The sequence below is a fragment of the Chinchilla lanigera genome, unplaced genomic scaffold, assembly GCF_000276665.1.
Source record: "Chinchilla lanigera isolate Chin_1 unplaced genomic scaffold, ChiLan1.0 scaffold00007, whole genome shotgun sequence".
In the NCBI taxonomy this organism is placed as follows: Eukaryota; Metazoa; Chordata; class Mammalia; order Rodentia; family Chinchillidae; genus Chinchilla; species Chinchilla lanigera.
Window position 1 is genome coordinate 10083377 of NW_004955408.1, and position 13368 is coordinate 10096744.

Sequence of the window (13368 nt, forward strand, 5' to 3'; positions counted from 1 at the left end):
TTTTTTGGTTTTTCTCCGGTACCAGGAACCGAACTCACGACCTTGCGCTTGCCAGGCAGGGGCTTTTGCCGCTGAGCTAAATCCCCAGCCCCCTCTGCTCTGTATTGATCTTTATTTTCTTTACTTTTTGTTTTGATTCATAAACGTTTGCAGTACATCATGATTACATTCCTTGTGGGAGCTTGGTGCATGTACATAATGCATCTCAATTCTTCTTTCATCCCCTCCCCTCTTTCCGCCTCCCTCCCTCTTGTGGTCTTCTCCTCATTTGAGAAAGATCTGTCTTCCAACTTCCTATTATCTATCTTTTACTTTGCTATTTATTTATATTTTAGATTTGCCACACGGGGAACCATGTGATATTTAAGCTTGTATGTTCCATTTATTTCACTTATATAAAGGAGCAATCCTTTTTCTGCATTTTTTTTTTTTGTCTTTCTGAGACAGGGTCTCGCTGTGCAGTTCAGGCTGTCCTTGAGCTCACTTTGTAGCCCGGGCTGGTTTCAAACTCTCAGTGATTTTCCTGCTGCAGCCTCCTAAGTGCTGGGGTTACAGGCATGCTCCACCATGCTTGGCCTTTTCCTACAAGTTACTCAAGTTTATCATTCTTTATGGCACAGTTTTACTCCAGTGTGTATAAATATTGCATTGTCTTTATCCTTTTATCAATTGATGGACATATAAACCACTGCAAAGATTTAGCTGTGATGAATTATGCAGCAATAGATATACATGTATCATTGTAACATGATGTCATTAATTTGTTCAGGAAGATATCTAGGAGAGGAATAGCTGGATCAAATAGAATTTCAAGTTTTACTCTAGTTTTCTGTGTAATCTCCATCAAGATTTCCATTGTGGTTGTACCAGTTTACATTCCCACCAACAGTGTTCCTTTATCCCTACAGCTTTGTGAGTATTTATTGTTATTTGATTTCTTTATGATAGCTATTGTTTCTGGGGTATGATAGAATTTCAGTGTTCTTTTAATTTACATTTTTCTAATGGCCAGTGATGCTGAATGTTTTTTCATTTATATACTAGGCATTTGTGTTTCATTCAGGAAATCCTTGAATATACCCATGTCTTCAAGAGTTCTAACTATTTTTATCTTCTAACAGAATATGTTTTTGTTTTAACTTTTAAATCTTTGAGCCATTTTGAATTTAGTTTAGAACATGGTAAGATAAATGAGTCCAGATTCAATCTTCTTCATGTGGATAACCAGTTTTCTCAGTACCACACATGAAAGAGTCTTTCTTTCCTCCAGTGTAGGTTTTTGGCCCCTTCATCAAAGGTAAAATAGCTGAATGTGTCTGGAGTTCTTTCTACATCCTCTGTTTTGTTCTTTTGATCCACATGTCTGTTTTGTGCTGGTACCATGCTATTTTTATCACTGTAGCTTCGTAATATAATTTCAAATCCAGGATTGAGAATCCTCCTGCTTTGCTCTTTTTACCTAGTGTTACTTTTACTATTCTGAGTTCCATATGAATTTTAGGTTTGTTTTCTTTTGTTCTGTGAAGAATGCTGTTGGTATTTTATCTGGGATTGTATTAAATCTGTGTATCGGTTTTAGGAGTATGGCCATTTTGACTAGGGTAGTTTTGCTTGCCCAAGAACAGGAGATATCTTTCCATTTTCTGATGTCTTCTTACATCTCCTTTTTCAGAGTACTATAGGTTTTGTTGAAGAAGGCTTTTGCTTCCTTGGTTAGGTTAATTGCTAACAATTTAATTTTTCTTGATGCTACTGTGAATTGTGTTGTTTCCCCAGTTTCTTTCTTGTCAGTTCATTTTTGTTGTACAGGAATGCTACTGGATTTTCATGTTGATTTTTGTACATTGCTAAATTTTCTTATTAATTCTAGGAGTCTTTTGCTAGAACTTTTTAGGTTCTGTATGTAGAAGATCATGTTGTATGCAAATAAGGATAATTTTTCCTTTCTATTTCTTTATCTTGCCCAATTACTCTGGCTAATATTTTTAAGTATTATATTGAACAAGAGTGGTGATATTGGACATCTTTGCCTTATTTCTGATTTTACAGGGAAAGCTTTAGTTTTTCCCAGCTTAGTATGATGTTGGCAGTTTTTATCATGAATGGCTTTTTCAAGTTGAAATAAAGTTCTTCCATATTTATTTTCTTCAGGATTTTTATCATGAATGGGTGTTGGCTTTCAACAAAGGATTTTTCTGTTATCTGTTGAGATGATCATGTGATTTTCATTCTTGTTTCTGTTTATGCAATGTATAACATTTATTGATTTGAATATGTTGAACCATCTTTGCATCCCTGGTTGAAGCCTATTTGGTCATGATGTGTGATGTTTTTGATGATTTGTCATTCTGTTTGCCACTATCTTGTTGAGGATTTTTGTGTGTATGTTCATAAAAGCAATTGGCCTGTAGATCTCTTTTTGTTGTTGTTGTATCTTTGTCTGGTTTCAGAATGAGGATAATGCTCACTTACAGGATTAACATTTGCAGCACTCCTTCCCTTTCAATTTCATTAAAGATTTTAAGAAGCACTGGTGTTAGACCTTTCCTGGGAGTCATATAAGAATTCAGCACTGAATCCACCAGGAACAGGACCTTTTTTAGTTGGTAGGTTTTTTTTTTTTTTTCTGTTTTAATTTCATCACCTGGTACTGGATTATTCAAATTTTTCATATCTCCTCAGCTCAGTTTAGGTAATTAATACATATCTAAGAATATATCCATTCCTTCAGAATTTTCCAATTTATTTGCATACAAATATGTGAAGCAGTTGCTAGTAATCTGGATTTCAGCAGTGTCTTTCGTGATTTCACCTTGTTCATTTCTAATTGCATTATGATGGATCTCTTTTTTTTCTTTTTTTTTGTAAGATTGGCTAAAGGGTTTGTCCATCTTGTTTACTGTTTTAAAGGACCAGCTCTTTGATTTGTTGCTTCTTTGTATTTATCTTGTGTCAATTTTGGTGATTTCAGCCCTGATCTATATAATTTCCTTCCTTGCATTTCCTTGGCATGATCTTATTTTTCTAGGATCTCGAGATGTGTTATTATAGTATGTATTTGGGCTCACACTATCTTTTTTTTATTTTTTATTTTATGCACAAAAGGTAAAACAAAATTTCATTAGAAAATAATAGGAAAATAACAATAGTTAATGCATAACATGTTGTTATCTTTAAACTAGTAGTTCAGGGTAGAAGATATGAGCATAAAAATTTCTCCAATTGATATTAACACAAACCTTTATTTTTAATGAACTAAGTGACACTAATGGTATAACTGGTTTGCACTTTTTCCCTTTTCCCTGCTATTCTTTCCCTTTCACCCATTCTAGTTCCTTTTCCCTTTTGAGCAATTTCTTCCCATTTCACAATATCTATTGTACATTTTAGATCTTATTCACTCTTTCAGTTTCTTGTACAAGGGAGACAATATGATGTTTACACATGTGAGTCTGATTTATTTCACTTATGAGTATGGTCTCAAGTTGCATTCATTTACCTATAAAACTCTCCAGTTTATCCTTCTTTATGGCTGAGTACTACTCCATTGTATAAAAAGACCACTTCTTTTTTATGTATTCCATGGTTGGTGGGCATTTGGGTTGTTTCCAAGATTTGGCTATTACAAATTGTGCTGATATAAACATGGGTGCACATATATCACTATGGTGCGATGTTTTCAATTCTTCTGGAAAGATACCCAGAAGGGCAAGAGCTAGGTCGAATGGGACCTCCACTCTTAGTTTTTTGAGGAATATCCAGACTGATTTCCATAGTGGCTGCACCAGTCTATACTCACAGAAACAGTGGAGAAGGATTCCTTGTTCCCCACAGTCCCTGCAGAATTTGTTATCCTTTAATTTTTTGATGATAGCCATTCTTTCTGGGGTGAAGTAGAATCTAAGTCTTGTTTTAATTTGCATCTCTTGAAAGACCAGTGATGCTGAATGTTTTTTTCATATATTTATTTGCTGTTTGTATTTGTTCATCTGAGAAGTGTTTATACTGTAGTGTATGCCCACTTGGCAGGACCTTAGGATTTCATGGAGAGCACCTAACATGGGATAGAACACAGTAAGTAATTTAGTGGTAGCTACTCTTATTAGACATTATTGGTACTTTGATTAAAGTTATTGAGCAAAACTGAGAATTGAGGATTGAGAGTTGCATTTCCAGTGGAAACATCTGCAACTTATTCAACCAGAACATAGACTTTTCTAGCTAGTAACCAGACTGTCCCCAATAACTGTGCTCTGCAGAGTATCAAGATTCCAGACAGTTTGACAGCTCTTCAGGAGATGGTTCACACTGTCCTTGCCTGGTGGAAAAGCAGCCAGGATTAAACGCCTCTGCAGAGGTAGGATGTGAACTCTATTCCCCAAAAAAGGTGAACTTAGAAATATGAAAACAAAAAAATCTTCCAGGCCAGTTGTTCTGGTGTGATCACTTATAAAAATTTTTCAAAGAGCCATTTGGCTTCCTTTGGCAGATCTGGGAGAATTCCCTGGAAGCAGGAATTTAACGATTTCATTTACCTTGTTAAGAAGAGCATATGTTTGTATTATTTTTTTTGGCTACACACCTCTTGATTTCCCACTCATACTGTGCCTTCAGATCTGTAATGCCTTAGGAAATTTGCTAGGTAGCCAAATATTACAAATTGTCCATTTTATTAATTGAGGGGATTCTTCTTCATATCTTGCCCACCTCAAAAGAATAAAAGGTATATCAGCCCCTGAGGTTGCCATTCTGACATGAATAGCCCTCCTCTTTAAATAAGGGGAAGAGAGAATATTAATAGTGGTCTCCTGAAATAAACCTGTGAAAGTCACCATAATAAAGTTTAAAAATAGGGAAAATGAGCAACAGGACATAATGATGGCACATACTTCTAGGTCACTAAACTTGCCTTCCCTACTTTGTCATATTGTTAGGGTTTGCCCCCCTAGTTCGAAGCAGAGTGATGGGAGAGATGGATCATTGCATAGATTCCACCCATGCCTGGCAGTAGACTTTGGATTTGTGTTTCTTATTCAGTTTCTCTCACTCTTCCCTTCTGTGCATTCCATAATTGCCTAAATTTTTGTGTCTTGTCTTCTCCCTTCTCTATATGTCAACTTTGTAAATAATTATGTGGTGTCTGCTGCTTTGTGTCTCTCTCTCTTGTTTTCTTCCATGTGCTTGAGACGCTTGCTTTAAGTGGTAACAAAGGATAAGGCTGAAAATATTCTTGCAGAGAGCTTTTGGCTTGCTGATCAGCATTGTTTCCATAGAGCAGTTTCCTGGTTCCTGCTTTAAAGTTTATTTTTAGCTGGCTCTAATGAAACACTAGCCAGTTTGAATTCATTTTTTCAGTTTGCAGAAAGTACTGGATTGACAGGCATCAAATGAGCTAAAAATAAAAGAGCAGAATAAAATTTTAGATCTAGAAGTGGACATGAGCATCATCTATTCCAAGCCTTTCTTTGCACAGACAAAGATATGGAAGTTGAAAGAGGCTAAGCACCTCACCCAAGAGCATACTGCTAATGCACGATTGAGCTAGGTCTTGGGTATCTATTATTTCAGTTATTGGCTAGTGTTTCTTCACAAGAGAAGAGAAAACTGCAATGCATCAGGCTGGTATATCGATGGTGTAAAACTTCTATTCCAAAGAAGCATTTTTCTCACATGAAACCTGCTCAGCCATTCTAGTTCTGTTTCCCACTTTCTTATTCTTCTTTAATTATTATCATTAATTACTACTTATCGATTCCTCTCCTTTGGGTGACCCACTTCACTACACAAATTGGAATTATAAGCCCTCTTGAAGATTACAAACCAAAAGAGGCAGAATGAGAAAATGTGGCCATAATTTAAAACCTTGTTTTCCGGGACATTGCCAACATTTCTCTTTTCTTCTAAAACAGATCGTTCATCATGGCAGTCGATTCAGCACCAGGGACAAGACCCGTGGACAGATGAGAAACTGGCTTCCTCTCATTTCCCTATTTTTTTGTTATTGTCCTTCTTTCTTTCAGACTTGAATTCATTTCTTCTTTTGAAAGATATACTGAGCTGGTTATGACTCATTCAGCAAATACTGGGTGATTGCCTACTGTATGCCATGCTTGGACTGAATATCAGGAAGCAGAAAGACAGAATATAAAGTCCCAATCTCCAGGATATTTCCACCTAGCATAGGGGAGGAGAGACATGTGGTGGGTGATGTTGTAGCACCCAGTGCCAATAGTTTGTTTGTAGCCTGTGTCACAGCATGGCTTAAATAGAAAATAAATTCCATGCCACATTACAGGACACTGGTGGTGATTTGAGATCCTGCATGAGGCCATTCTTGGACAGAGGCAGTGAATGGTGGGTCCTGGCATCCTCAGACACCCCACACAACTATCTCAGTAATGAGTTGGTCAGCATCGAGTGGTGGTTTGCCAATCAGTACATATTCTAAGTCTTGAGTGAGAACTTTTCCTGAATTGAAAAAAAAAAATTAGCATTAGAAGTGGAGAATACGAAGATTAATCTGAAAGTTTTTTAGGAGATTGACTGAATAAGACTTGGTAAGTGACTGACAGGTGGGGAAGAAGTCAAGGATGACTTCCAAGTATCTGGCTTGAGTAACTAGAATGATGGTGCTGTTTACTGAGGAAATGAATATTGGTGACGAGAAAGGAAGCAGAGGAAGTGTATAGGGAATTATGAGTTGTCTTCTGCTGTAGAGTGTGGGTCCCTGAGATAGAGTCAAATGCAGGAGGTTTGTTGAGGACTTCTCAGGAGATGGGGCAAAAGGAAAAGTAAGGAAGGGAGGGATTGGCCCAGAGACAGACAGACCTGAAGTGCAGTGCAAAATGAGTCGCTGGTCTTTTGTAAACAGAGCTCCTGATGAATCCTCAGAGTGCCACAAGCTGCTGGAGAAAGGCAAGGTTTTATATCCCTACCCAGCCATCTATTTGCTGTGGGCTGCCTGCTGCAGGGCACATACCCTTGGATAGTGGATCATCAGAAGAGAAGAACAATTTTCAGGGAAGGCCTATGTTCCAGCTATCAGCAGCTGATGTTCCAAGCAGCCAGGGGACAGTAAGATGGCCAGGCCACCCCTACAGAAGGAGTCTGGGGAGAGCATCAGGGAATCTCCTCTTCTGTGGTCAGGGAAGACATCTAGGAGGCATTTTACATGAAGACTGGCTGGAGAGGTAGACCTGAGGTTCATATCTGTGTCAGTGATACTTTAAATAGTGGGTGATAACATAGAGAAGGAAAAGGAAGGATTAGAACTTTGCTCAGTGTTATAACTTAATGGGTAAGCTAAGGAAAAGGAGTTGAGGACAAAGACACAGTATCGAAGGAGGTTAGAAATTTGAGGGAGGTGGTCATAGAAGCCAAAGTACAAGAGCATGTTAGCAGGGTGCAGCATGGAAGATAGCTTGAGTTAATAACCAAGAGATTATTTGTGATTTGAGGGAGAGCATTTTCTGGAGAACTCAGCGGCAGAGGCAGATTTCACTGGGGTAGAAGAAGCCTCTGGATATTTTAGTAGCTTAACACTAAAAAGTGTTCACTCAGGGAGAAACAGTGCTTCTGAGAGCTCTGTAACAGACATGGGGTATGGCAACAGCTGGAGTTTGATTTAAACCCTCCATAATCACAGTGCTGAAAAATCACAGTGCTGAAAAATACCCACATACATACAACCTCCTTCTGAAGCCACCAGAATATACTGTGTTAGTTAGTTTTCTGTTGTGACAAAATATCTGATACAAACACCTTAAAAGAGGGGAATTTTATTTTCCTTTGTAGCTTCAGAGGGTTCCGTCCATGGTCACTTTCCTCTGGTGCTTGTGAGCCTGTGGTTAGGCAGAACATCATAGCCAGGAGAATGTGGTGGGCGAAAGCCAGGAAGCAAAGAATGAGAAACAGGAATGCCCAAGAATAAAGTACACCCTTCAAGGGCATGGCTCCAGCGATCCACTTATTCCAATTTGGCCCTACTTCCGAAAGTCCCAATACCGCCATCATCCATGAACTCATCAGGATAGTAACTCATGGAGACATCAGAGCCCTCAGGATCCAAGCTTCCCAGAAGCCTCACCTCTGAACACTGTTGTGCTGGAGGCCAGGCCTTCAACATGTGAACTCTAGGGGAACTTTAAGAGCCAATCTAACACCTTCCAAAATGTTAGGCTCAACGAGGCAGTAAACAATGCCATTGACAGTTGCCTAGAGTACTCCTGCAGCTAAACCAGTTGCGCTCATGTTAACCAGCATCCTTTAAGACCTTTCTCTGTGCAAGGGCTAGCGTTATCGTGTCCTCTGGAAAAGACAATGAACTTATACCTGAGACAGAGGCCTGGGTTCAGTTCTGGTTGTATTCAGGACATCCAAGGAAGATTGATTTTTTTTTGGTGAAGTAATTTTTCTCTTCACAGTCATCCTTCCTAGTCTTTGAAAACCATAGCTCTAAGAGTCTGGCAAGTGGTCAATCTTTCTGACCCTGCATCCTATCTTTAAAATGTAGTTTGATAATGTCCAGGGTTTCCTGGCACTCTGGTGGTAGAGTTTGCAATGTGCAATCTTGGATGTGACCAAGAAGAAAGAGGGTTGGTACCCAGGCATTGTCACATGATACCAAGAGACGGGACATAGCTATAGTTCTACAGCTAGTAGACAGCAAGCTGCATTCCCATCAGGGGTCTATTCCTCACCCTCTGCAGTACTCTTAGGCTGCTATAACAGGGTGAGCAAAATCCTGAGAGTATTCAGGATATCAGGGCAAAAGGAAAAACATGGACTTTCTTCCTGAAAACATTCATAGATTTTGTGTCCAAGATTTCAAAACTTTATTTTTTTTGTTTGTTTGGTTTTTTTCTGGTACCAGGAATTGAACTCATGACCTTGCACTTGCCAAACAGGCACTGTGCCCCTGAGCTAAATCCCCAGCCCCTGACAGATCCTATGTTCTTTTTTTTTTTTTTTTCCAGTACCGGGAATCAAACTCACAACCTCCCACTTGCCAGGCAGGTGCTGTGCCGCTGAGCTAAATCCCCAGCCCCCTCAAAGCATTATTTTTTTATTAAAATTGAAAATGGCTTAAGAAACAACAGAATTTTAAAAATCAAGAAAAATAAAGTTTCAAAGGAATTTATAGTTTATGAAATTATATTCAGTACATACAAATGGCTTCAAAGAAGGCTTATATGTGTGGGGGTGTTTTACACCATTACCTCTCTGACTATACCCCCAGCCTCTGGGTATACTTTTTTTCTTTCTTTTGCTAGTACAAATATCTTGCTACAAGAGCTTAGAAGTATTTTATACCAAACTGCAGTATTTTCTGTTCCCCAAGATGTAAGCTGTCCAGAAATAGGGCATGTGAGGTTAACTTCACCTAGGAAGACCAATAAATCACCAGAGGCTCCAGCCCAATCAATGCCCACTGAAGGATTTGGACATTAGACAATGCCTCAGTGCCCCAATGGGTAATGAACAAATGTGCACAGTGGTGAATACATTGACTGCTCAGTGAGTTCTATTAGCATAACCATACAGCATGCAACACAGTTCCTCTGTGAACAAGTACAGCTCCAAGTGGATGATACTCAGAATTATTAACAGTATATATCTATGACTCAGTAGAACTGTGGTCTTTTTAAGTGGGGTTTTCACTTTAGTGTGGTGAGCAACGATAATGTTCAGGTGTTCAAATAAAATGTGAACAGCTTTACATCTTTTTATTTTATCCATTGGATGTTTTTAAAGTACATACTATAGGAATAAAATAGTGCAGTCATAGTTTACCATAAAGTACCCATAATGGGAGCATATGTTCAAATTTATTTTATTGATTGGGAGCCTACTACAAAGGTTTAGAGAAAGAGCTCTGAAATCCATTCTGTGCTTTGACAGTAAGTTAGTGGAGCACCGATCTTTTGTCCAAAGACCAATGTCTTACTTCAGCAAAGGGAGCTGAAAATGGCAAAGCTAGATGGTCATACTTATTTATTCATACTCTTTACATAATAGGCTCTTTGTAAAAGGACATTTCCTCACAGGACCCCTAGCAAAACCATTGCCTGATTGATATGTTGATGTGACACACGCACTGCAAACTAAGGAATGTCATCACATTTTCAATTAGAGTGATACTGATATAACAAAAGAAATCAAGAGAATTGGGCAGATTTGGTTAATGCAAGCATTATTTCTTTAACTAAAAATGCTTAGAAAGTGATCAGTTCTTTTTATTTGAGCATTTTTTGCTTTTTCTTCCTGAATAGGAAGTTATCTGTGTGTTTTAACTAGTAGGCTGACAATATTTTTCACATATCACTTTATAATTTATATTTGTGACTTTTAATGTTCACCAACATCTTGTTGGGTGAAGAGGATCAATTCAGATTCTTCACACTGAAAGTGCAGAAAATGAATCATCTAGAGTAAAGGATCTTCTTTTTAAAAATTTAGAGTCCTTGGCCAGGTGATTTTGAATATATTATTCTCCAGGGAATGAGCAATGCAATATAGATGATTTTAAAAAGTACTCTCTAGTGAGGCAAAAGTAATAAATACTTCTACTTTTATCCCCAAGATTATTGTATTTCCCTTGCCTGTGTTGTTATCCTGGTTTTGATATAGAAAGAAAGCACTGCAATTGAAAGAGATCCAGAATAACTCTACTATTTTTATCTAACACAAGCATATCTAGTCAGAGCAGATCTGGGAGGAAATGCTCATCACTAATGCACACACACAAAGGTAAAACAAGAAGGGGGCTCCTCAAGGAGATTGGCCTAGAGTGAGAGGAATGGGCCTGATTTTGCTAGATAGACTGTTGAGGTCAGTGCATTAACCAGCTTTCTGTTACTGTGACAAAAACCTGAAGCAGTGAACTTATAAGAGAAAACTTTTCTGCCCAGTTTTGCATGTGTATTTTTTATTGATGTATGTTGGCAATGCATATATTTATTTGGGGGAATTGGTGCATGTATATAACATAGCTTGGTTATTTCCTATCTCTTTACCCCTCAAATTTCCCCCCTGCCTAGATTTTTCTTCCCTATCTCTAAAAAATTTTTTGCTTTTGTGGGTTTCAGTTCATGATCCATTGCCCCAGTGGCTTTGTGGCCTGTGGCGAGATAGTTGTGGTGAGGAGTGCATAGTGCAGCAATGTCCTGGTAGCTGGAAAGCAAAGGGAGAGAGGAAGAGACTGTAGAGGACATCCAGTAGCCCACTTCAGGGACTTGTCCCCAGTAACCGAAGACCTCCCACTAAGCCCCATCTCTTAAAGGTTGCAAGGTTCTTTAAGGGCCATTTGCCATACAAAGGATAGAAATGGAGAAAGGAACGTCTTACTTGTAGCCCAAGGGCTTTCCTGACAACTGATTATCAATACTTTTGTGACTATTTCTTCTCTTCCAATTCTATTCCAAATAGACAGGCACTGGGTGCTCAGGCAGAAAGGAGCCCACAGATAACAGATAGCCAAGAGGTCTTTGACCTTGAGGAGCTTAGCATGGAGTTGGAGAGGATAAAACACAGAAATAAGAAGCAGGCAGAAAACCAACAAAGGCAACATAGAGTAGTGGAAGAAACTGTGACAGTGTGGTTTCTCCCACTTGCAGGTATGCTTTATCCAGACTGGGTACCTCAAGGTAAGTCCTCCTCCTAAAAAGACTGTGTAGTGCTTTATGGAAAAGGAAGGGGTTGATTTGGGGTGTCCAGATTTTATTTGAGCTCTCAATCTTCTTGACTTGCTTTTTTATAAATATAAATCAGTTTACATGTGAAGATCTTGAGGAGCTGCTCTTAGGCATTTTTGTTTGCTAGATGCATGGTACAATTCAGATCCGCTCTGATTGTCCATTCCACTGTATACTGCAGTGTCTCTGTACATAACAAGGACTTTGAAGACTGCTCAGCTTGCAGATAAGCTAAAATTAGCAAGGATTTAATGAACCAAGAGTATAATTGTGCTGATTCATATTAGAATTTTGATCAGTCCACAGAAAAATGAAAAAAGTAAAAAAGTATAAACATTGAACTTAGATTTTGACAATATTCTGAGATAATTTGCCATCTACATGGTGCTTTCTGTTTTTATAAAATAATGGTGAGAATAATAATAACATATAAATGTATATATTACTCTTCTTTCCTGAAAAATAAAGATGACCCCACCTTGAGATTACTATGCTAGTTTTTCTGAGGCTAATAATTTCTTGTTTCCCTTCTGTGGGTTTCCATCAGTGAAGGGAAGCCTGTCTTAGTTACTTTTTTTGTGGCTGGGAGAAAATACCTGACAACCAAAGCTAAAGGAGGAAAGGTTTATTTAGCTCACAGTTTGCAAAGGTTTCAGCCTGTAATTGGCTGGCTCCAAGGCAAAGTGACACAACAGACAGTCATGGCAGGGGAGAAAGAGTTCACAGCAGGCAGAAGTTAGCAAAGCAAGCAAGGAATGGATTTTAACAGCATCCTTCTGCCCTTTTATATTGTATGTAGGCTGCTGGTACTAGGGTGGGGCCAAACCAATGAGTGGACTGATTCAGTAACCACACACCCTTAATTCCAGCCTCACATACTGTAGATCCAGCCATCTCTGAACAAGCCCCACCTATGACTGCATGAGGCTTTGTGAGGACATCTGGACACAAGCCATAGCAAAGCCTAACCCCTTGTCCTGGTGTGCTAATTTCCTCAGGGTGCCCTAGCAGTACCACAAACGTTGTGGTTTAAAAACAACAGAAATTTATTGTCTCAGCACTGGAGGCTAGAAGTCTGACATAAAGGCGATGGCCAGGCCTTGCTATCTCCAAAGGCTCTATAGGAGGAGGCCTTCCTCACCTCTTCTGGGATTGCTGGCATTTGTTGGCTGGGCAGCCCCCTTCCAGCCTCTGCATCTATTTCTTTTACCTATCTTCCCTCTTTAGGTCTGTTCCCTCTCATGGCATTTTGTCTGTGTCTCAATTTCCATCTTCTCATTAGACAGGAGTCATTGGATTATGAACCCCCTCTTAATCCAGTGTGACCTCATCTTAACTGCAGGTTGTCTCTGACTTATGATGGTTCCATTTACTACTCTCTGGCTTTGAAAGTGATACACATTCTACAGAAACCACACTTCAATTTGAATTTTGATCTTCCCATGGGCCAGTGATATATGGTACTCTCTCACTAAGTAGAAGGCAGAGGCCAGAAATTGATGACCCTAAGTCAGCCTTGGTGGCACATGCCTGTAATCCCAGCTACAGGAAAGAGTGAGGCAGGAGAATTACAAGTTTGAGGTCAGCCTGGAAAATTTCACAAGACCCTGTCATAAACAAACAAACAAAAACAAACAAATGTGAACTTGATGACCCTGCTGCTCTATCATTCACC